The sequence below is a fragment of the Grammomys surdaster genome, unplaced genomic scaffold (assembly GCF_004785775.1).
Source record: "Grammomys surdaster isolate TR1022 unplaced genomic scaffold, NIH_TR_1.0 125600, whole genome shotgun sequence".
NCBI lineage: Eukaryota > Metazoa > Chordata > Mammalia > Rodentia > Muridae > Grammomys > Grammomys surdaster.
Window position 1 is genome coordinate 959,259 of NW_021620443.1, and position 23,925 is coordinate 983,183.

Below are 23,925 nucleotides of genomic sequence, written 5' to 3' on the forward strand. Positions count from 1 at the left end.
GAGAGAGAGAGAGAGAGAGAGAGAGAGAGAGAGAGAGAGAGAGAGAGAGAGAGATTAATTTTAATTGTTGATCATGAGAGGGGGTAAACCCTAGAAACGAGTTCCCTACTAAACATGTAGTATATAAATATTTCTTATTTGGAATTTCCCCCCAGAGAATCAGGGCTGAAGAGGGAGCCTGGCCTGTCGTTGGTGGGGGTGATTGAACTGTGAGTCTGCCCAGATTAGGACAGGGAGCTGTAGGATCCAGTGAGGAGGGGAGGGGGCTGGCAACCAGAGGGCAGAGGGCTAGAGACAAGGAAGCAGTGGTGAGGGAGAAGAGGCAGGAAGTCAATGCCCCCCTGGTTAAAGCTGCAACAGGGGAGCAGGCAGTGTGCTGCAGCTCCTGGCTCAGTAGTGAAAAGCCGTCAGAAAAAAGGTGATCAATCAAAACTAACCAGGACATCCAGGCTCTCCACTCCCCAAGGACGCTGGAGCTTGAGCACAGAGTACCAGATTTTCCATGTTTTCTATTTTTGTCAGTCAGATCTATCCCTCCTTATCCCTACCCCAGGTTTTTATAAAATTTAAGTGTGTACTTACTTAAATAAATATGGCCGAAAGAAATAGCTGTGCAAATCCAGGCCAGTGTGATTGTCTTACTTTAGTGAAATTAGTCTGGGGATGATTTTTAAAAGCTTCTTGGATTTGTTCTTTTGAAGAAATCCACATTGGGAGGTGTCAAATGTCTGAAATTATACTGCACTTTTGTATACAGAACACCTTGCAATTTTGAATTGGTAATTTATTTGGAAACAGTTGATGCTAAATCAATGCAGTGGTTTGTAATGAGGGAGGAAGAGGTGTCAGTTGGGGAGGGGCTCAGCATCACCAGGTTTCCTCCCCTTGTTTACAGCCTTGCCTCTGACTGGGGTTAACTCTGTCTGCTCCATTGGACCAGATGCCATATAGAGCTGCTCCCTGAAGATCATTTGTTTCCTTGATGGGGAACATTTCTGAGCAGAGCATATTGGTTGCCATAGAGAAAGAAATAAAAGGAAGAACACTAGTCACATTAAGCTATATGTTTGTGCACTGGGCTTTAGATAAAAGGACCTTGATTCAGCCAAAGAGGAGAAGCCAAACTAGAGATTTCTAGGACCACTAAAACTAGCTTTATTTTGTTTTGGACTTTTACAGTTGAAACATATAAGCTAATTTTATTGGTTGTTGTTAATTTTATATGACACGGTTTACTGAACAAAATAAACTTTGCTTAGCAGTACACTATTCACTAGTCGGCAGGGGGCGCACTGACTCGACTTAGCACGAGCTGAGGAAAATGTAGCCAGTTCAAAAGCAAATCTGTCTTTCCAAACTTGCCAGGAAACAAACACCCTTACCTTTCCTGTGCATGTTCAAGGGAAGAAAGGAAACGATTGGACAACACAGGATTTTAAAATACCAGAACCGTGATCTTTCCCACACTAGCCATGTCTGTAAATGACCCAGGAAGGCAGAGAATGTTGAAACTATTTCCCCATTTCTCTCTGGAAAGTGTGGCTAGGATTCTTCATAAAATGGGCTGGAAAGGAGGCAGGGAGGGAAGGAAAGAGGAAGGGAGGGAGGGAGGGAGGGAGAGAGAGAGAGAGAGAGAGAGAGAGAGAGAGAGAGAGAGAGAGAGGCTCAGAGCACTTAAAAATTCCTGTTATTTATAGTATAGGTTACTTAAGAAACTATCTTTCAGGCTGATAATGGCGATGATTTTTTTGTAATTGAATTCTGATGTAAAAATGATGGTCCTTTGATCAGGACAGAATCTTACAATAGGGTATAACTTAGGGTCTTGAGGATATAGCAGGTGCCTGGGGAGCTTTCAGTCCATTTGGTACCTAGTATTACTTTCATTCTTACTGTTTTTCAAAGGATTTAACAGTTAGCCTTGAAAGGCTTTGTAGAGAAAGGAAAATACAAGCTAGACAGAGGGTAGAGGTAACCGTGGGCTTGAACCTTTTAAAGGACAGATAAAGAGGACTTTTAGTGGAGCATAAAGTTTCTGTCTCCAAGATTTTTTCCCCCTTTTGTGTATGTGTGCTACCAATGAAAACGGTAACAAAGAACGAAAAAGTTCTGTAGCAAAGTAGGAGGCTACCTAAAACAGTGAACAGCAAATCCTAGTTGGTTTTGAGGATTTAGTCAGTTTGTCTCAAACAGTTTTCCCAAGGAGATTTAGAGAGTTACTGAGAAAGAGGAGGCTGGAGTGACTAGGGTGTGACTCTGGCTTCCACAGTGCAGCTGAAGGCACCTGTGAATAAACGTCTCAAAGCCTGACCTTTCAGAGATCTGCTGCTCCCCTAGGGAAGGGGGTTGTTGCCACTGGCTTCTTTTCAGCACTGCTCCAAGCCAACCAGGCTTCAGCCTTAAGTTTTTCTTTGAAACTAATTTTAGAAGGTCAGGGTTGGATTGAAGTGCAAGTTCCTCTAGGTTCGAAAGATTATAGGAATCATGTAAGCAAGAGAGACTCACTCAGATGCACTGAAACCACCGTATGATTTCACCCTGGACCTTACACATTTGGAGTCAGGAAATGCACTGTCAGGTTTGTGCTCATAAAACCAAGTGGGGAATTGGGGAAATTGTAATTTGAACACAAACACTGCTTTCTTCCTCAGCTCTGCATTGCAGACAAAAGATTTCTAGGAGAAAGTCCACAGAATGGGACAAGTCCCAAAGCTTAGCTTGCTTTGCATGCCCAGGGTTGTTCAAGGTATTCAGGATGTATTAGTAGGGAAGGACACTTTTAAAAAATTCATTCATATCACAAAACATTGGTGAAGGCCTCTATTCTTCACACAGCACACTCCTCTGTGTTAGAGTTCCTTGGAGCTGTGGTTGTCTAAGCAGCTGCTTTTTTTTTTTCTTTCTCAAAAATATACTCGAAAGAACAGGGAAGTGGAGGGAACCCTCATGGTTTCTATAGTGTGAGATAACTTTCAGTAAAAGAAACAGAATATAAGAATTTGGGGTGAAGCAACAAGTTAATTTGAGATGAGCTGCTGTTTTCCAGGGACCACATTAGAACTCTGTAAATGACTTTGGGGGTGGGAATAACCAAGGTGGGTTTAAATCAAGACCCGAAGTTCTGGGAAAAAGCTACAGACTTCATTGTTGAGGATAGTAAAATTTTTTTTTTCCAAATTCTAAAATGTAGAAAATTTCCTGGGTCAGATGTGCCCAACATGAAGTAGGCACTTTCTCATTTGCTTCTATTTGCCAATGATAAGGCAGTCCAATAAAGCACAACAGGAAAGCAGTTTCTCTTAGCATTGACACATTAAAATAAATGTTCAGCCTACCCACAGTGTGTACTGTATGGCCTATACAAATGGGGAGGGCTCTGCAACACTGGCTTTTGGTTAGAAAAGAGGCTTTATTTGGTGGGTAGTGGATGAGTCGTTTCTTGGTATTGCTAAGGTTTTGGAGTATGCACCCCCTACCCCCTATCCCCGCTTTGTATCTCTTCAATAACTGGTTTATATGATCTGAAGGAAGGGAGCAAGCACTTAGGTTTCTTCAGAACGATTCGAAGGAGTAATTATGCATTTAAAGAAACTATGGTTCTTTAAAGTAAGCTCCCACCATCTTAAACTACAGGGCATTTCTAATTGTGGAAAATCAACTGAGAAAGCACAGTAACTTAGTTGGTAATCCTGTATGTGCTTTTGAAGCAACCCATTTCCAACTGTTTGCTCACTCTAGCTGTCAAGTCTGGTAATGCTCTCGCCCAATTGCTGGAGAAGCTGCAACTAATGGATTATTCTTGGCTGCCCTTCACCACCCTTCCTGTGCTCCCCGACATCATGGTCTCTTTCAAATTTCAACTCTTAGAACTAGGTAACACAGAGCCCAGCTGATAGGCTAGAGGTGATGGTGAAAATATGATTCATTAGCAAAAGACGTGGATATGTCCCAGCTAGAAAAATATTTCAAGGTAAATTTGGTGTGTGTGTGTGTGCGCGCGCACGCACATGTGTGCGTATGTGTGTGTGTATGTGTTATAAAAAATACCAAAAGCCCAGAAATATGAACTGAGAGAGGTATCTGGAGTTTACATTCTTGCATCATGGGTCCTAAGAGATTGGAGTTACTCTTTGCTTGAGGTCCTCCCCACCAAGCATTGTCTCTAAGTTTTACAGCATCTTCTCTGAGGCCCAACCAACAGTACTGGGATGGAGAAGAAAGCAATTCTTGTACTTTGGTGCCTTTTTCTTGTTGCTGTTTTGTTTTGACATTTGACCTTAGCTACTGTCTGAGGAGCCTGGTGTAGATCGGGCATTTCGAGCTGACGGCTGCTGCTCTTTTCACATCTCTGCCAAACATTGCTTCTGTGTTTTCTTCTCTCCTGTACTGCTGGAGCCTTCACTCCTCAGTCCTGCTCCTTCCCTGGGGTCCCAACTCAATGCCTGTCTGGGGCAGCCCTACTTTACTGGTGTTTTCAAGAAAAAAATTTCTACTAAAAAATAGAGTGGCAAATGTATTCACAGAGAGCTGATGCTTCTACTGTCCCACAGTTTGTAAGACTATAATTTCAGCCACTAAACTACTTGATGGAAGTCTGGGTGTTAGAATGATGTGATCTTGCTCACAATGGCTTCCTGTGTGTCCAGTATTGCTTTTTCATATTCACCTTTCTGCTTAAGTTTCCTACAGGGACCCTGGTTAATAAAGCCCGAGGAGAGGCTCCCTGGCTCAGAGCGACAGTTGATAAACATCAAACATTAATTTAGTATTAAACCAGGGCACAAAAATCACCCAGAAGTCACGGCATGTACTGTCAAATGCCGAGGACTGTGTTCTTTTTATTTTTATCCCACAAAACCGATCAAGTAAAATTTTGCTTGGAATAAACAGCATTAAAAGTACCCCCAAATTAAAAAAATTATACGATTTTATTGATAGGGTCTTGGCAGCAATTCCCATCCAGGGTTGGAATGTACGATTAGAACTTTTTTCCCCAGTTGACTTGAGCTCCAGTTCTCATGTGGAATGGGGCTTCCATTCCATAGTGGAGATTGTCCTCTTCTCTCCGACTCTACCATTTAAGTGATTTGTGGGAGCCGACAGGGACGTTTGCCCGAATTCGGCAGGAATCTGTTGGGCCTCAGGGCTAAGTCTGTCTTTCTTCGAACGCATTCTAAGGGCATTTTATTTTATTTAGAGTGCAGTTTGCATAATAAAATTAAAAGGCTCCCATTACTTCCCCCTTTCTGCCAGTGACTGCCCAGAAAGGTCTTTTAGAATGTTATTTGAACATAGAGCGGTCTATGTTCAAATCCGGTTAACAGTGCTTTTCCATGGAAAAGAAAAAAGGGGGAAAAAGCTAGCCCGCAAAGCGAGAGGGGGCCGAGGTAAAAGGAGTGAGGTAGAGAAAAAAGCTGGGCGAGATGGAGGAGACTGGAACGGTCACAAAGACCGGTGAGGTTGCAGGACCGGATAGATAAAAGCTGAGTCACCCAACAGGTCTTTGGGCACACTAGAAAAGCACACAGGCACACACAGAAGCCCAGAAATATCTGGGTGCAAATTGTACCCATCTTTGGGGCCTCCTTCTCGCCTGGCCATAGGAGCGCTGCCTTGGAGCTTGGCACCGCCTGCCTGCCTTTGTCACCCGTTCTGAGCGCGGCCACGAGCTCCCGCGGCGGGCTTTGTTCCCGCGGAGCGGGGCAGGACCCCTAGCACCGCCGCGCGTCCCCGACCGCCCCTGAGCTTGGGACCGTGGGGGTGGGGAACGCGCTACAGAAAGAGGGACCGGAGAAGCTCCGGTGGGCAGGGCATTTGAGCCCGGGATTTCGTTTCTTTGCTCCTTTCGTAATTGAGCTGTTCTCTCCTCGCGGAGGGGGTCTTGGTTGAGCAGGAGGCAAGAGAGCTGCAAAGGGGGCGCCCGTTCTCAGCCCATAGCTGGGCAAAGAACTATCTGCGCCGTCTGTCCACCGATTTGTATGGTATGCATGCATGCATGTATGCATGCAAGGATGGATGGATGATGCATGGTTGGATTGATGGATGAGGAAAACCATTGAATTGGGTCCCAGGATCTGGGCTTCTGGTTCGGGTGTTGACGACTGTAGGGCGTCTCAGGTTGGTGTGGTTGATTAACCCGTAGGACCTGCTCTCTAGGTGCTTTGGGGCCGCGGGTGGGCGCTGTGGATATACCCTTGGGGTCAAGCTGCACAACCCGCAGCGCGCAGATCTCTGCTGTGGAGGCCTGTGGCGAGGGACAAAGAACTAGATACTGGGAGCGAGCAGAGGAGAGGCGCGCACTGGAATCCACGCACTCATTCGCACTCCGAGGCTCCTGCCCATGAGCCTTCCCTTCCCCCCTCCCGCCTAGGTACCTAGGGCTCTGCGTTTGTAAAGTTCGCCACCACAGAGCCCTTTCTCTTTCTCTCCTTTCCACATTGCTTTTATCTAGTTGGGTGTGAACGAGTGTCGCCCTCTTCCCAGCCACCCCCAAAGGTGTGGGCAGATTGCAAGAGTTGCGCCTCTGTTATTGTTTGTCAAACAGGCCCTTTCTCTTGGGAGAGGGTCGAGGGGCGTGAGGCGGATCCTGGGCCAGGATTACATTAATCAAAGCATTATTTCCCCAGAGAAGTCGAGCACAAATGAGAATAAATCCTAATAAAATTGGATCGCAGAAAAACGGAACGCTTTGAGTAATCTGTGCTGCCTGATGAAATTCTCATATTTATAAGATGGGGTGTCTCTAAAATTTTTTCTATACACCTCTGGCCTTGGCTTGGCCGCTAGGTATGGGAAAGGCACCAGGAGTGGGGTGGGGAGGGATGCCACTCTCTCAAAGCTCAGTTGAACTTCTGCAGTGAGGAGGGGATAGAACTACTTGGGTTTGGAGTGCCACAAAAATCTGGTCTGTTTTACTAAGACACTTTCCTCCGGGTCTGCTCACTAGTACTTGAAGAAGTTCAGGGTCCAATCAAGCCTCGATCGATGTCCTTGTGAGATCCTGAACTTGTTCCTTCGGGAATGTGGTTGGGGGCACGATATCTATAGTGCCATTTCCTCCTTCAGCCTAAAGCCCAGCCTGTTTGCGAGGTTCCTAAGGGAGCCTCAGGTGAAAGAGCTTGTGTGCTGTTCGGTGACAGGCAGCGAAGCCGTGGGCACAGCTTGTCCGCGAGATTTCTAATACTTTCTGGCCATCTCCAGGAAGCAAGGTTTATACTTCATCTTTCTGTGTCCCCTCGCCCCCACCAAAGTGGTAGAAAACTTTTCTAGCCTTACAAAGCTCTTTGAGAGAAAAGACACCCCCCGCCGCCCCCAACACGCAGTGGAGATGTGACCCTTCAGAATCACTTGGTCAGCAGGCTATCTCTCCCTGCATCCTGCACCCAGGCGTCTTCTAGCCACGGAGCACAGAAAGCAAACAAAAAGGATTGCGAACTGTGACATCTCCTGGCCCTAAGATGGTCACTAGTGTGACCATACCATCCCGAACCCTCCGGAAGGAGCTAGCCCTAGTGCTCTGGGGATGGCGGGCCAGCCCCACGGGCGCCACCGTGAGGGCGCCCTCTGCAGGCGGGCTCGGAGAGGGCTCGCGCTGGTGCCCAGCCGAGTTGAGTCCCTCAACTGCCCGCATGCCAGGCAGGTTCCCCCATGCGCGCGCACAGCTCCAACCTAGGCGGTGCGATCAGGCACTTAGTGCCCTCCTCAAGGCGAGTCCCCTGCGGCTGCAGGAAAGAGCTACCAAGAATGCACCCCCACCCACAGATCCTTGCTGTCCCCTCCCGCCGCTGCACGCCCTCCACTGAAAAGCCCCTGCAGCCACCTGCCCTTCGTGCCTCTTCTGCCGCGGCCCACACTCTCCAGAGCCCGCAGTGCCTCTCTGCTCTCTTGCGAGGGCTGGGCCAGGAAGGGCAGGGCAGTCGCCCCTTAAATAGGGACGTCGCCCCACGGTCTGGCCAGAGACACTGCTGGGAGTAGTGTGAGTGATCGGGTGTGTGCGTGTACTAAGGCGTGTGCAAGTGAGTGAGGCGCGCGCGCAGGGCAGCGCGGGCCAGGGCAGGCCAGGGCAGGGCTTGGAAAGGCAGGACAGGAGGGGCAGCAGGATGCTCAGTGCTAGTCGTTTTCCGCCTGTGTGGGTACCTATAGTGCAGAGGTTAGAGTCCTCCGTCTGCCCCAGGCTTGTTCTCTATCCACTGTGCTTCTCCCTCTTTCGGGTAGGTCATCTCTGCAGATCCCCAGAGATCTCCTTTGTGGGTCCCTCGTGGTCCAGGGCTGTTAAGGACAGCCGGCTCCACGTGAGTCAAAGTAAAACCTAGAGGGACAATACTAGCTAACAGACAGCATCATGTAAGTTTGGTCTTGCTTTAGCCTAGGGCCCACGCACTCAGAAACCACTTTTTAGGGAGTTTAGGGTAGCAGTTTGGTTTTCTCTTGCCTTGGTCTAAAGGACTGTGCCTGAAAGGTTTCTAAGGATTTTTTTTTTTTTTTTGAGGAATAAGGAGGAGGGTTCTAGCCCACAATCATGGTCTGTCTTGCACCATTTCAACTTCCTGGCTCCTTTCCAGTAATGGGAAATTTTAGGAGGAAGTAAAGACACCTACCTCTTTTCAGTTCTGAAATAATGACTTCCTATTCTTCTAGTCTGTGATTTCCATAATTTCATACAAAACAGGGGCTGTCAATTATCTCTCCATGAGAAAAAAAGTGGACTAGTTGAAGGAAAGTTGGGGCAAAATAAATTCCTCTCTCTTAAATCATTAACCAGGAACTTTTCCCCTCTCCCTTCTGTGTTCCGTCCAGTTTGTTCACTTCTCAAGGGGAGACAGGACAGGGTATTTATAAACACATGAAAGCTTTTCTTCTCCTCTGGGCTGTGAACCTAAATGCATTTTTATCACACTAGATTTCTGAAGAACATAGAAAGAAACCTCATGATGCTTGCTTACACCTACCCTCGACTGTACATTTGTGTCCAGTTATTTGTAATTATTAAGAAGCTACCTTTGGTATTTTTCAGTATGAGTAAGATTCCCTTTCTTCTGTTTTTGAGCTGCTGCTGCTAACCATAGAAGTTTGGTCTATTGTACATGGGCATGTTCTATGCAAATGTATTCAGTTGGGCTGTGTATAGATCTTGTTATATGCATAAACATGTATGCTTGTGCATATGTATATTTACATCATGAGTAAATATGGTATACATCTATTTCTTAGACCTCATGATATTAGATGATGTCACACAGTTCTTTGAGACCCTCCTGTCCTGGAGAAAGCCTCTGTGTAACTGTGACAGACACTAGCCCAACTCAAGAGGCCATCCTCAGCCAGCATCTTGAAACAATGTCAGTCAGTCCTTTTCATGAGATAATTTAGAAACAGCCACATTTTAACAAAGCATGCTAATGGTGGGATGTTAGTGTTTCAGTGGATGAGCTTTTGTTTGTGAAATCAAAGTTAAGTTTTTCTTTGAATTATTTATCAGGAACTTTGCCCACAGGGTTTTCTAGGAGAAGGTAGATGCAAAGGGGATGGTTCCACTTTTAATTATTTAAAGCAGATGTTAACATAATATTTTAAAACTGGCCTTTTGGAAAACAGGAAATAATCATGTCTGTCAGCACCCACCTTTGGGACTGCGAAAAACAAAATCAAAAATACAATTTAATGACTTTCATTAAAGAAAAATTGTACTCAGTTAACAGTTAACTAAAATATTGCTTGGCACTCCCTCGAAGCTCCTCCCCCTCTTAAGTATAGTACAGTTTGGTAATATACTCCACATATTTACACAGGATGTAAATATACATATGCACAAGGGTAGATGTTTATGTACAGAACATAACAAAATATATACATACCCCAACTGAATGTATTTGCATAGAACATGCCCATGTGCAATACACTGAGTTCTATGACTAACAATGCACTAAATAGCAGCAACTCAAAGCAAGAGGAACTGAATGTGTGATACTGGAACAATTCAAAATTTCTTCTCAAATGTGCATTGGGCTTTTGGTAGCTGACTCCCCAGAAAAGAATAGATCCTTAGTACTATTTTAAGCACAGCCCATTTAAAAGTGCTATGTACTCAAGTAATGTGTTTCATGTAAAATAAAAATGGCAGCATACTTTAAAAATGCACATTTAAATTATAAATATTCCATCTAACTATAACCCTTGACTCTTTTCCACACATTAAATGCTATTGTCTTAGATTAAAAGTTAATTCCTAGTACCTTGAGGAAAAAAAGAGCATCAATTTTATTTAATTTTCCTCATTGTAAAGAAATACGTTTAAAGGTATTTATTGTTATGGGTGGGCCTCTATGTGCATTAAACGGTGATCTGTAGGCAAACATAGTTAAAGAAGCAAATTTGAAGCATGTATTTGCCTTTGAAATTATTTGCTTGGATAGGGGTGACATGTTACGTACCTGGTTCTTATAAGTGATATTTTGAATCTTCGGTTTTTGGAAGCTTCTTTTTTTGTTGTTGTTGTTAAAGATTACCGTCAAAATGAATAAATTGACAGTCATTGGCAGGAGTCCAAATCCTCGTTTGTGTTAACCAAATGTAAAGAAATGTCGGACCTGAATTTTCTCTTTCAAGAGGTAGTGGTCCTAGTTGAACAAATGAAACTGATAAAATTTTGAAGCTTTCTGAAGACTGTGATCAGAAACTTTTTCATGAATTTCATTTATTTATGCAACTACTATAAAATAATCTCGACTTTTCAAGCTTCTATCAAAGTTATTTGCCTTGCAAAATATATACATTCATGATGATACTGATTCCTCAGTGCAATTTATTGCTGTTTATTTGGAAGAGCACTTAAAAGTTTATAGCTCACCAGTGGTCTCCAAATATTAGTGACAAATGTGTGAAATAAAAATTGGCTTAACCAAATAGTGTTTTGAATTTTATTTCTTAATACTTTTAAAAGCCCAACATTAAAATGATGGCCATAGCACAATTCAAAAATTAAAAAAAAAAATAAAAACAAAGATCGAGAAGAAGTAAAAATATTTCTTTAGTGAGAAGTTTAAGATGAGTTGCTTTTTTTTTTTCTTTTTAAGAAAGTTTTCTGTCTGCTGCCGTGGTGTGATCTAAGGACATGGGGGTATGTACTAACTTAAGACAGTGAAATGTTCATTCAAAAATTCATCTGAAGAGTCATTCACCACAACATGGGAAAATAACCTTTTCTGTCAGTTTAATTAATGAAGTGGGTAAAGAAATAGTTAGGCAAGCTCAAATTACACATGTAGAGAGAGTTGTAGAAATAAAGACTTTGGCATTCACGGTCTAAAAGCAGACAGAACTATAATGTAGCAAATAAGAAATCCCCAGAATGTAGGCACCAAGATTCCATTTCATTAAAAAATTTGGCAGTTAAAAGAAATGAAGGGAAAATGCTTATTAAATCAGGGTAACTATAAAATGTTGACAGATCTCAAGTTTTATATCCAACTAGGCACGTAGAAAACTGCAGGGTGTTGGTGGAATATAAGTTATTCTGTCAAACCAGTTTTCATAAAGAAATATCTTCTCAATGCCTTCACATTTAAACTCAAATTCATAGACTAATCTCTCTTTCTCTCTTCCCTCCCCCTTCCTTTCCCTCCCCATTTTCTCTTCTATAGCTGTCTACTCTGCCTTCCATGCCAAGTCTCTAAGCAGCTGGGTAAGATGTGTAGTAGGGCCTCTCAGAAACCTAGGGAGGTATGAGGCCTTCAGCCTCCTTCTTCCCAGAACAATGGTACACAGTCAGCTATCCTAGGACAGATCTGTGGCCTCTCAGAGTCTAGTTTTTTCCTCACCCAAGGAGCAGCATCTTTCAAAGACACGATGAGACCATGTCTGTAGAGGGAAAATAAAGAATTGAGTTAATTTTTCATAGAATTCAGGTATCTCTGCCTTCCCTCCTTCTTTGCTGCTAAAAAAAAATAGTGAAAATTGTACAATCTAAATTAGCTATTATAAGTAATTTTGGAGTAGATCTGTCAGCCATTCTGCAATACTTACTTCTAGCGATGTCAGCAGAGACGGACATATGCCCCTGTTCAGAACTGAGATCATTGTGCTTGTGGACATTTACCCCATATTTATATAAAGGGAGTTGAGGGGCCCAGCTTACCAGACCCATTGAATTGTTAGGTAACTGGCCACCTTCCTACTTTGACTCAGGAGAGTCATGCATATATCATTGCATACTTTGAAAGTAAAGGGACCAACTGGGAACACGAAGATTGTTTATGTTAAGCTGTGAACTGCGTTAGTGTTTTACACGTAATGAGTTAGGGTCTTAGTCTCCTAACTATGATCCGACTTAGAGACATTTGTTGAACAAGCCTTCCAAGCTTTCCTTGTAGGGACAGTTTTCTTTGGCAGATTCAAAGGTGCAGCTCCCTCACTTTATGCAGAGGACAAAGTTGAAAGCAGGAGAAAGGGCGAGGTTAATTATTGTGGGTGGCAATGGGCTAGAGACGGTTTAATGTAGTCAGTAGGGTAGCATGATGTTGAACTGATGCGGGTTTAGCTTAAGAACATCGGTAGACATTAATTACAGGCCGTTTTTAAAAAATGGTATCTAGTTGCGAATATTGCTAAAGGAAAGGGCACCTGGACTTTCTGTTGATAAACTTTGCTTTCATTCTGAAAAAATTACTGGCAAATCATGTCCCTCTGCCTTGCAGACCCCTAATTAAACAAGCTGAATACTGTTCAGCTACACACAGCGTGAACACTGCAAGCGTAAATAAAAATGTGTGCTAGAGGAGAAGAAAACCCAGCAGATTTCATTTTTTTGTTGTTGTTACAGTTTCAGGAAAGAGGGGCTGAGTGGACCATGAACTGGTAATATTGTCTATTTATTTATAAAGTTGTTTTTATTATTCTAGCGGACCTTGTGTTAACCTAGCAAAAACCAGCGCTACTCCTTTGAAATTTCTAATGGCTATTATTTTCGGTTGCACATGAGCATACAAAAATACTTAGCAGGTTACATAGGTGCCTGCACAGAAATTAAATGTGTAGAAAGAGATTCGTAAATAAGGAGGATCAGGTAACAAGTAGGTCTTTATTATTCACTCATTTCCCCCCACTGAGTTTTAAAAATGTATGCACTATGAAGTTATTATGGAAACAGGGACTGTTCCTCCTCCCAGAGCCTTTTCTTAAAGTGATCCATCTGCAGAAGGTTTAAGGTAACAGAGTGACACACATAGTGTCAGGAATGTCTCCATCTAAGTATTTACAAAAAAATAGATAAATACAAATTAGTAAAAGGAAGGCATATTTACTTTGCTTTCTTTCCTTCTCATTTGAGAGGTAGGGCCGGATTCTACCCATTGGCTGTTGGGTCTCTGTGGTGAGGTAGCCATGTAATTTCTTTATCTTTCACCTGCAAATTACACACATTATTTTTCAGCTTAAAATAAGCATTCCCAATGAGTTGCATTCAGTAAATGTCTTTCACAGCATTAGTACAGAACTGAGGTACAAAAGAATATTAATCTAATACATTCCAAAATTCAAATACTTGTGATTAATAAGCATTATTATCTATAAATAAGGCCCTAATGATACTTTGGCAGTGTTGTAAACACAAGAATCAGAGGCAATTATTGTCATTATTGTTCGGCAAGCACTTCCCATGAATACCAAATGGGTATTGCTGTCCAGCTACTTGGCAAGTAAGATCCCTGTAAAGAAACAGATGTTGGCCAATCAGGACTGGCCACTATCAGCTGCCTTTAGCCTTAGCCTTAAAGAAAGAAAGAGAGGAAGAAAGAAAGAAAGAAAGAAAGAAAAAAAGAAAGGAAGGAAGGAAGAAAGAAAGAAAGAAAGAAAGAAAGAAAGAAAGAAAGGAAACCTCAAACTCAGACGTTAAAAACTGTTGTACTGTGATTTTTCAAAACCTCCCTTTATTATAAACAAAAAGCCATCCTGAAATAATGCTTCTGCCTACTCCTGACGTTGGGGAACTACAGACAGCAGCAGCCATTGTGCTATGTGGTAGCAAGAGTCTCATTTGTGAAACTCCCAGGCCCTACGTGATGAGGGTTCTTTGAGTAAAATCAATTGTGAACAGGAAGTAAGTTGCACCAACTAAGAAATCCCACAGGGAAGTGTGACCCAGACTGCATCTTTACTCCTTCCCCAGGACACTTAATTCCCCACCCCTTTTACTAAACACTACCCACCAGGCTTTTCTACCTCTTGTGAGGGTTGGGAATAGCTTCAGATTGGCTTACATCTCATAGATGTCTGTCTCTTCAGAGGGTCTGGCCTGTATATCAGCTCTATAAGCCAAGTCTTAGACACCAACCCAAGACCAGGTGTATCCAGAAGCTGATGTTTTGCTTGCGTTTTAAAGGCATTGGGTAACAGCCAATTTGATTTTTGTAGACATTAAAGTAAGTTTTGTATACATTTCCCCCCCCACCCCGTGAAGGATCAGTGCATTAACCATTGGGTATGGTTTTGTTTTCTCTTCCTAAATTCTCATCTGAGCCTTATGCTTTAAAGGTGTTACAGTTCTGAGTGGCAGGGTTTGGGAAAACATTGGCTTGATGTCTCAGAACATTGCCTTTGGGTCAATTCAGACCAGGCAAGGACTGGTTGTGGCGGGGATGATAGGAGATGCTATGAAGACCAACCTCTTTGTTGACTACTGCCAGCTATCAATTTTAGCATGAGCGTGTTCTTAGGGAGAATACTTGGTGGAAGGAATAGCAACCAGCTGGATGTGAGATTTTTTAGTTTAAACTCCTTTTCCCAGTAGACATTTCTTTAGCATCCCTTTAAATTGGGTAGGCTTTTCCCTTTGTGCCCCCTGGGAATTAAAAACAAGCTAAGGCCATTGTTTTCACAATGAACTGAGAGGGGAGCTGCACAGGATCTTTCAACACAGAGGATCTTCATTTGGCTCTATCTAGAATTGTCCTTGTTACCCTCCATCCACATTTTGCCAAGGGGGGGGGGTCAGGTTACCGTGCCCATGGGCACATGCCAAAACCATGTAGCAGAGGCAATTGTGTGGGTCTTCACCTGGTTCCTGTTCCCTTTCTTTTCCCTTCTTTTGCATGTGTTGATTTTCTCTTCATGGAATGGAGGGCTCCTTAAGCCACCAGAATTCAGCATTCTTCACTCAATTACTTTTAGGGGAGGTGAGAACAGTTGGATTCTTATGAGTAAATTCCTCTCATTTGTGAGCAGGGTGACTCCAAGAATTTTAATCACCATAAAGCCAATATGGACGGTGGTGTTATAATAAGGTTAGAATATTTTACTAAGAACGTACAATGAATCAGTCACGGAAGGTTGAACCTTATATGTATTCCTCTTCTCAGACTCTCTCCAATGTGGACTTTGGGGATTGATAGGTGCATCAGCTGAGGGTCAGAGGGCTACACCACAAGGTCATATTAGGGGGACACTAGGTTTTAAAGCTGTATCTTGTCTGCTAAAGACAATGTCTTTCAATGACAATGGTTTACTACTTTCCAAGTTTGTGTGTACGTGGGTGGAGCTTGTAGGTCTCTGCTTTCTATCTGTCTTAGCATCTTGGAGCTGTCTGGACACTGCCCCTTCAGGATACCTCTGTGTTAGTTTACGAGATGGTTCTGTGACATTTGGTGGGTTCAGTCCCCTCATCCCATTTCGGATTAGAACAAAGGTGGTAAATGTTCCTAAGGTTTCACAAACCTTTGTAACTGCTCTGTGTCTGTCCCCCGGCCTTTTGTGAAGGTGCGGGCAGAAGATGGCTCTTTAGTAGCATGACACAGCTCTGTCGTGGATGTTCCATTTACACGGAAGGAAGGCAAGCTAAACTAAGCATCTTGGCAAGTGTGTGGGTGTATCTACATTCTCTCTTGCTTTTCCTGTCTGGTCAGAACAGTATTGGTTTCTGTGTCTCCCCGAACCCTGAGAAAGAAAATCGCTTACTGATGGAAAGCAACACCCCTAACCATGACATTGACTATTGGTGCAAGAGCTTTGACCTTGTTGTGGGGGTCACTGGGGCTTGCTGATGGAAGTGCACATAACACCAGTTTGACTAGTGGATACCTACTACACAAAGGAGCACTGTTCGAGCATCCTAGGAGTCATGATATTGCCTGGGAGATAGTGACAGTGTTTCAGACCTACCCAGTATCCATGGAGAGTAGACCCTGAGCTAGCCTTGCCTGGAGTCTCTCTCTGGAGGAAATAAGGACTGTGGGCTGCTGGTTCTGGTGCTGACCAGATGTGCAAAACTGGTTAGATAAAGAAAATATGTACTTTCATCTGGAGCTGGAGAGGATATATATATTTTCAGCTCTGGAACTCTGTGAAGCAAGGGTCCTCCACTCGTGGTGACTCTATACTGTATGCAAAAACTTTGCTTTACATGATAGTTTCACTGCAGTCACTGGGCTCAGAAGGGCAAGATGTAGTCGTAAAGGTCGAAGTGAAAAGTTGCTTGGGTTTCAGAGAATGACGCTTCACTACTTGGTCCTTTATTTAGTGTACTGTCTCACTCCAAGGAAGAATTTGAGGCAGTATATAATGAAGAAATGAAGTGGGTGAGAGTTTGTAGCTGCTGAAATGTGGTAGAGAGGTGCCTCCTTCTCATTAGAAATTCTTGAGCCTCCTGGAGAATAAGACTTGTTCTTTCCTTAACAAAAAGAAAAAAAAAAGTTTTACAAAGAGAAGTATCATTCTTTGTAACTTTTATTTATAATAGGACAAAAAACCCCAAATATTTCCAAGGTGGTTGCTGTGGGACTTGAAAACATTTCTTAACTACTTTGAGATATCTATAAAATTAAAAAAAAATGTTCAGAGAAGAGTTTACTGGAACCTTGCATAGTCTCAATGAAAAAGCTCATCTAGAGTCAGATAAATTTTATATCAGAGAAAGCATTACAATATCCTTTAAAAATCATTAATGCTGACCACTGACATTTTACTTCCTGCTCTTACCTCCCGTAAGGTACTTCGACAGTTTGGAAAAAGTAGATCACACTTGTTTCAGAAAAATCAGTATGTGATATATGCTTTACTTCTGGCTTTGTTTGTTTCGTTGTGCAGATCAGAGGCAGCTACAGTGAAGAGGGCAGGGAAGCTCCTCACATTCAGGGACTGGGGGGGTCCTACGCCTTCTCTCACAGTGGCTTAGCGCTGTGGTCCACTCAGTGTGACGCTTTCTGGGTTCAGCTTTTCTTATCTGTTAAATCTAGGTGTGGGATGGAGCTGATTTTGTGTTTGGAATTTTCTCTCATCTAGAGAATCCGTTAATGTAGGCATGGATTTTTTTTTTTTTTTAATGTGGTTAGATTTTAACTGATAGGGAACTTGTGGGTAAAGAATACAGAACATTCTGCTGTGTAGCATAAATCAATAAGTGGAAATGTATCCATCGACAACATTTGTATTTCTCCCCATTACAAAGCGGTGCTATCTCTTTGAATACAATACACTTTTATGCCCCATTAAAGCATGCTTGACATAGCTTTCAACTACTTGCAAATGCTGAGAACTTGAAAAACATAACATTTACAAAAGATACATCTGGTGCATATTTATATGACTTGGAATAAGGAGTCATTTAAATACTGCTGAGCCATTTCCATATTAGGAGAAAAGATATTTCAGGTCCATATGTGAAATCGCTAGTGAAATATGTATAGGTTTCAATTTCTCCTGAACATTTTCTTTTCCTTGACACATGTTAGAAATATGGAAATATTGATTAGGGATTAAATCATCTTTTTGAGTTGTTGGAAATGCTTTCCCTCAGAATTTTATAGATCATACAATTAGGGCTAGAGTATATTACAGAGTTGGTAAATTTTGAAAAGAGAAAAGCTGCTTACTCTGGGGCAGAATTTGTTAACTTGGGGGTCGTGGATCTGTTAAGCATTAAGAGACGAGGTTTAGGGGTTCTGAGAAACTCCTGAGTTGATTCACAATTGTGTGCCTACATACAAGTGTGTGTGTGTGTGTGTGTGTGTGTGTGTTATTTATTCTTTTTCAGAGAATGCCTAACTCCTACCAGTAGCTAGGACAGGTTTTTGACTCTTTACTAGTGGAAAAACTTTAACTCTAGGAAACCACAGGGATTGGCTTTTGTAAGGAGTAGTTAAGCCCTACCTACCCTCTGTGAGCCTCCTTTGTATAAAGAAAAGAGAGTCTGATGACCTCGGATGTCCTTTCCAGCTTGGGTATTTTGGAGTTCAGTGTTGGAAGGAAGTTCATATGCCCTTCTCATTGAATCATCAGTCAGCCAACACTATGCTCTTTTATTTTGTGCGGCTGCATTCCTTCTTGGGCTGTTCCTGGGAAGGTTCCGTGTGGAGCACAGGTGATGTCATTTGGCTGAATAGTGTACAGACAGCGTAGAGAAATGATTGGAAGAAAAGACACTGAAAATTGTACAACTCCTCTACAATGCCCATGTGGCACAGCAAACATGATGGTCTGCTTCCTTCTAGATCTCTCTCTCACACACACAGACACACACACACAGACACAGACACACAGACACAGACATACACAGACACACAGACACACAGACACACACACACAGACACAGACACACAGACACAGACATACACAGACACACAGACACACAGACACACACACACTTTAACTCACGGTGTGGGTTTTGTTTTCAGCTAGAAGAAGCGAGAAAATCAAGGTTAAGGGTGTGACGTTCTCTACCACATAGAACAAATAAGAGTGATGTAGATGGAAGATTTCACATCTCCTTGTCAATTTCCTATCTGTTGTCAGTCTGAATGATTTCCAAATCAGAAGAACTCGGAGGATCTGTTTTCCCATCAGTTCTGAGCCTAAGGAATTTGGAGCTGGAGTTCTGAGCCAGGAAATGGTCCTGTTTTGAATTCAGACACTCCGGGGCTGTGCACAGATGCCAGGCTTTTGATAGATTCCGAAAGATTCCACATGGTATTTCAACCTCAGGGGTCAGAAAGAATTCCTCATTCCTCAGAGGGGTGCTCTGAGAATGACAGAAGTGGCCTGGGAGTTTTGCTATTCCTCTGAGAGAGCTGCTCATGCTTCTGCAGGCTTCAGTGACGTGGTCAGCTAGATGCACCCACTCTCCTCATGTAGAACATTCTTCCAGTGAGCATGAGAAGCCTTAGTCTAGAGATGATTTCTGCATTTCTACATATTGGGCATAGTGCCCCTCCAATTTCTAGAAGGCTCTGGAATTTTCTCATCTTACATTTAATTATTGTATTGTCATGTAGACCCATATTTTGGAGCTGGTGGGACCCCATCATGCAGCAGTTCTTGAGAGGGTCATTTGAAAGATTCCCTTAGATTGTTTTAGAGCCTTCATAATATGTCATATCCATGCTTTAGCTGAGTGTGTGTATTAGACTTACATGCATGCTGCACTCCAGATACCAACCATTCTTTTGTCTTTTCCTAACTAAACTTCTGTTTCATATTCTGGATAGATCAAACCTCAGTGTCACAAGGGGTGATGGCTTCTGGGTTCAGGCTCTCAGGAAGATTATTTGTCAGGAAGACAGACAGACAGACAGACAGACAGGCAGACACACAGACACACAGAGATAGACAGACAGACACACAGACACACAGAGATAGACAGACACACAGACACACAGACACACAGACACACAGACACACAGACACACAGAGATAGACAGACAGACAGACACACACACACACAGAGATAGACAGACAGACAGACACACAGACACACAGAGATAGACACACAGACACACAGACACACAGACAGAGACAGACAGACAGACACACAGACACACAGACAGAGACAGACAGACAGACACACACACACATAGAGATAGATAGACAGACAGACAGATAGGTACATGCACACAGACTTAGATAGATGATGGATGGATTGCTAGATTAGATAGATAGGTGGATAGAATGATTTCAGGATTGAAATATAGATTAGAGGTATAGGTCAATGGTAGCATCCTTATCTAGTGTATGTGAGGTCCTGATTTCCAGCCTTATAACTCTCATTCCCTTAAAATCATAAACTAAATTTTAGCAATGACTGAAACAGAACATACATACATACATACATACATACATACATACATGTCTCTATCTCTATCTCTACCCTCAAAGGCTATGACTTTTCTTGTCCCTGAAGCATTGTCAAAGCCAGAAATATACCTCACCTCAATTTTCCCTTTAGCACTTTGCTAATTGTCACCTTGCACTGTTTTCTCTGGTAGAACAATACACTGACTCTGAGTCCACAGCAAGGTGAGGAACAGAAGTTTCAATTTGAACAGTTCAGTTGTGTTGTGACCCAGGGCCTGAAACTTACTGTGTAGACAAAGCTAGCCTGAAATTCACAGACGTCTCTACCTTCCTTTGCCTCCAGAATGCTGAGATTAAAGTCATGAGCCACCATGCCCTGCAACAATCTATTTTTATTTTTTCTGTTTATATGTAGGTATTGCATATACATATGTGTGTTTGTGTGAGTGCCACATACATGTGGAGAACAGGAGAGGGCATGATTCCCTGGAACAAGAGCTTCAAGTAGTTGTAAGCAGTGGGACATGGTGCTGGGAGCTGGGTACTGGTCATCTGTAAGAGGAGCTTTAACTGCTGAACCATCTCTCCAGTCTGAGGTCATTTTTCAAAGGAGTGAAAACTATATTGTCCATTTTTAATGCTATTTTGTCTTCACTGGTGGCAACCTGAAATGACTGTCCACAATTGGGAGATCTGATTATTTTTGTTTCTTTGGATCCTTCCAGGTCACAGCTCCGTTCCTGGCCACCCTGCAGATCCATTGTGGTTTGGGGATTTGTATTCAGTTTTCTATCTACTCTACTCTCCGGATCTGTCTGTTGTTGATAAAGCCATCAAAGGAGGCAGAGTGATATCCATTTGTGCTAGCTGGTACAAGTTTGTGCTGCCCCCTGCAGACTCCAGCATGCCTCTTTGCAGATATGCCTATGTATAGTTCATGCCACTTAGGTATCATAAGGTCTCATAAGGGGAAGTAACGCAGAGATGCAAGAAGCTCTGTAAGTCAAAAGTGGGCACCATTTGCAGTGACTCAGCATTGGTATGCAGCCAACGTGGAAGATGGTACAGAGAGAAATAGGACAAGAGAACTGACGCTCTTGTGTGATTCTTTGGGAAATGCTTCCCAGGCCTTCGGCTGCATTCCGCACTGCTCATTCTCATTGTTCTGATTCTGAAACAGTTTCCTCATCCTGTTCAGATGGGATGTTACTATTCAGAGCTTAGATGTGGAGCACCAGCTCTACAGGGAGGTTTATCTATTTGCATAGGAGGAAGGAGATCCTTCACTTTGGTCATTGAGCCTGGAAAATATTCAGGGAGTGTTTTCTTATGTCCCAGGAAACCGTTTCACTGTTTATGTGAGTTCTTGAGCACTTATGCAAAGACAATAAGAAACAGTTTATCTACAGATGCCATACCCCCATGCTCTTATGCAATGAAAACCTGAAGATCAGAATTCTAGATTCTTCTCTAGATGATATTTAAAAAATAATGCGCACAGCATTACAGAGATGATCCGGGACAGTTTCATTTATCAGTATTTCTACCTTGGGGCTAAGAAATGTTACCATTCTAACTATAAAAACATCATTCTCTCTCTCTCTCTCTCTCTCTCTCTCTCTCTCTCTCTCTCTCTCTCTCTCTCTTCCTTTCTTTCTTAAACTAGTTATTTAAGGTGTAAGTTTTCTCTTTTGGGGTTGCTGTGAACCAGCAAGAATTTGTTGGTGACAGGGATTGGTACAGTTGACAAGAAAGTGTTCTTTTTCCGAGGTGCAATTCACTGCTAGTAAAGGTGTGGAACATGAAATTCTCTCTGAAACTTTAGGATTTATGGGTTGGGAGTATAGAAGCTAATGTATGTATTGCAGATACAAGTCTACAGAACAGCTATGTGGTCAATAACTCCTATGGAAGTAGCATATACTAATTAATTCCGAGAAAGATACATTGTGTATCCTATGCTTAAATGGCAGGCCCATTTTGTTTAAAGTGATTGATACATTCAGCTAAAAATTCTAGTGAGATAGAGAGAGCCGGTTAACTCAGGAAACAGATTCAGAAGGGCTCAGTTTTGAAACAAGAATGGCAGGGTTCAAGCAGCTACGTCAAAATCAAAGAACAACATGAAGAAATGTGGGTAGAGCCTTCATGCCTTTTGCAAAATCAGGGAACAGATTGGGAAAATCTTTTGTAAGGATTTGGGATGAATGTGAGCTTTAGGAGTAGGGAAATAAATGGAAAGACTTTAATCAAAATCTAGAGGTTTACAAAAACCCTCCCCATTTATTTATTTATTTATTTATTTATTTATTTATTTATTTATAAATCTACCTGTGTTTTGAATAATAAAGGGCTTTCCTTTCTCTGAGTTGTGCTGGACTTTGACAAGAAGCTAATGTATTTATCAGCACTGGCTCAAATAATGCAGCCTGTGCTGATTCTTCTTTTGCCTCTGATGTTCATTTCAGTGTATTTTCTAAGTAGCCAGTACTTATTGACTTTGTGCAAAATTATTTCTGATTGGTAGAGATCTCCCAATTTCTTCCTCCTCCTTGGTGGTGGTTTAAATGCAAATTCACCCATAGTTTGGACATTTGAATATTTGGTTCCCAGTTGCTGGATATTTGGGGAGACTTAGGATATGTATCCTTGCTAGAGGAAATGTGTCACTTGGGGTGAGCTTTGAGGTTTACAAGACTTATGCCTTTCCAAGTTGGCTCTTTCTGTTTCCTGTTTGTGGTTCACTATATGAACTCTCAGCTGTTCCTGCTGCCATGCCTGGTGCCTGCTACTATGCTTTCCTGTGGTGATGGTGACAGATTGATCCTTCCTGAACTGCAAGCTCCAGACCAACAACGTTTCCTTTTATAGGTTGCTTTTCATGGTGCTTTTAATGTAGGAGTAGGAACATAACTGATACACTGCTCAAATTCTTCTCTCCCCTTAAAAGCAATCTACTCTTCTGATACTGTTCTTCCTATCACCATGTTTCCTTTCTTCTCTGTGATTTTTCTGGAATTTCTTCTGTGCCTCATACTCTACTTCCCTCTCCATCTCCCTTAAGCGTCTTTTGACTTTCTTTAGCTATGACCTTCTTGTGTCTCCGTTCTCTTTGCTTTAATGGATGTAGTATGTCCTGTTCTTTCATGGTAGTTTATTTTGAAAATTCTAAGCTACTGATAAATTCAAGCCTACGTACACCGCTGGACAGCTACCTCTCATACAGTTTACATTAACTTGTCAATTGGGTTCAATCATAAGCGACTTTTCCTTGGTTGCCCAGATGGCTCTCTCTTCCCCATGGTCATAGACACTGTATTTTTTTTTCTCCCTTTGTTTCTTCAAATCCTACTTTATTTGGCAAACTTCAGTGCATGCTAAGGCTCTCAGTTGAGATTTCTGTCCAGCTGATAGTGATAAAAAGTTTAGTACCTTCTTCTTAACATTTATGTTGATGGCTGTGGAGGCGTGCATGTAAAGTGTACCTCAACATGTGTCTGTGTTGAAGACTTAGTTGCAAGTTGATAGTCTCCTGAAATGTCACTGAACCATGAGAGCTTCGATGTTATTGTGTTGAATGTTCTACTAATGGGTGGGGCCTGATGGGAAGGAGTAGATCACAGGGATGCATACTTGAAAGATATATCTTGTCTTTGGCACCTCCCCTTCCTCTTCCTCCCCCTCCTCCTCCTCCTCCTCCTCCTTCTTCCTCTTCCTCTTCCTTCTCTTCCTCCTCCTCCTTCTTCTTCCTCCTCCTCTTCCTTCTCTTCCCCCTCCTCCTCCCCTTCCTCCTCCTCTTCCTTCTCTTCCCCCTCCTCCTCCCCTTCCTCCTCCTCTTCCTTCTCTTCCCCCTCCTCCTCCCCTTCCTCC

General features: G+C 42.7%; 1 long non-coding RNA gene across 1 annotated transcript in view; it reads left to right on the top strand.

Annotated features, from left to right (window-relative positions):
• Nucleotides 1–23,925, top strand: part of LOC114638404 — a 45,286-nt gene that overhangs the window by 2,147 nt on the left and 19,214 nt on the right. The window lies entirely within an intron of this gene.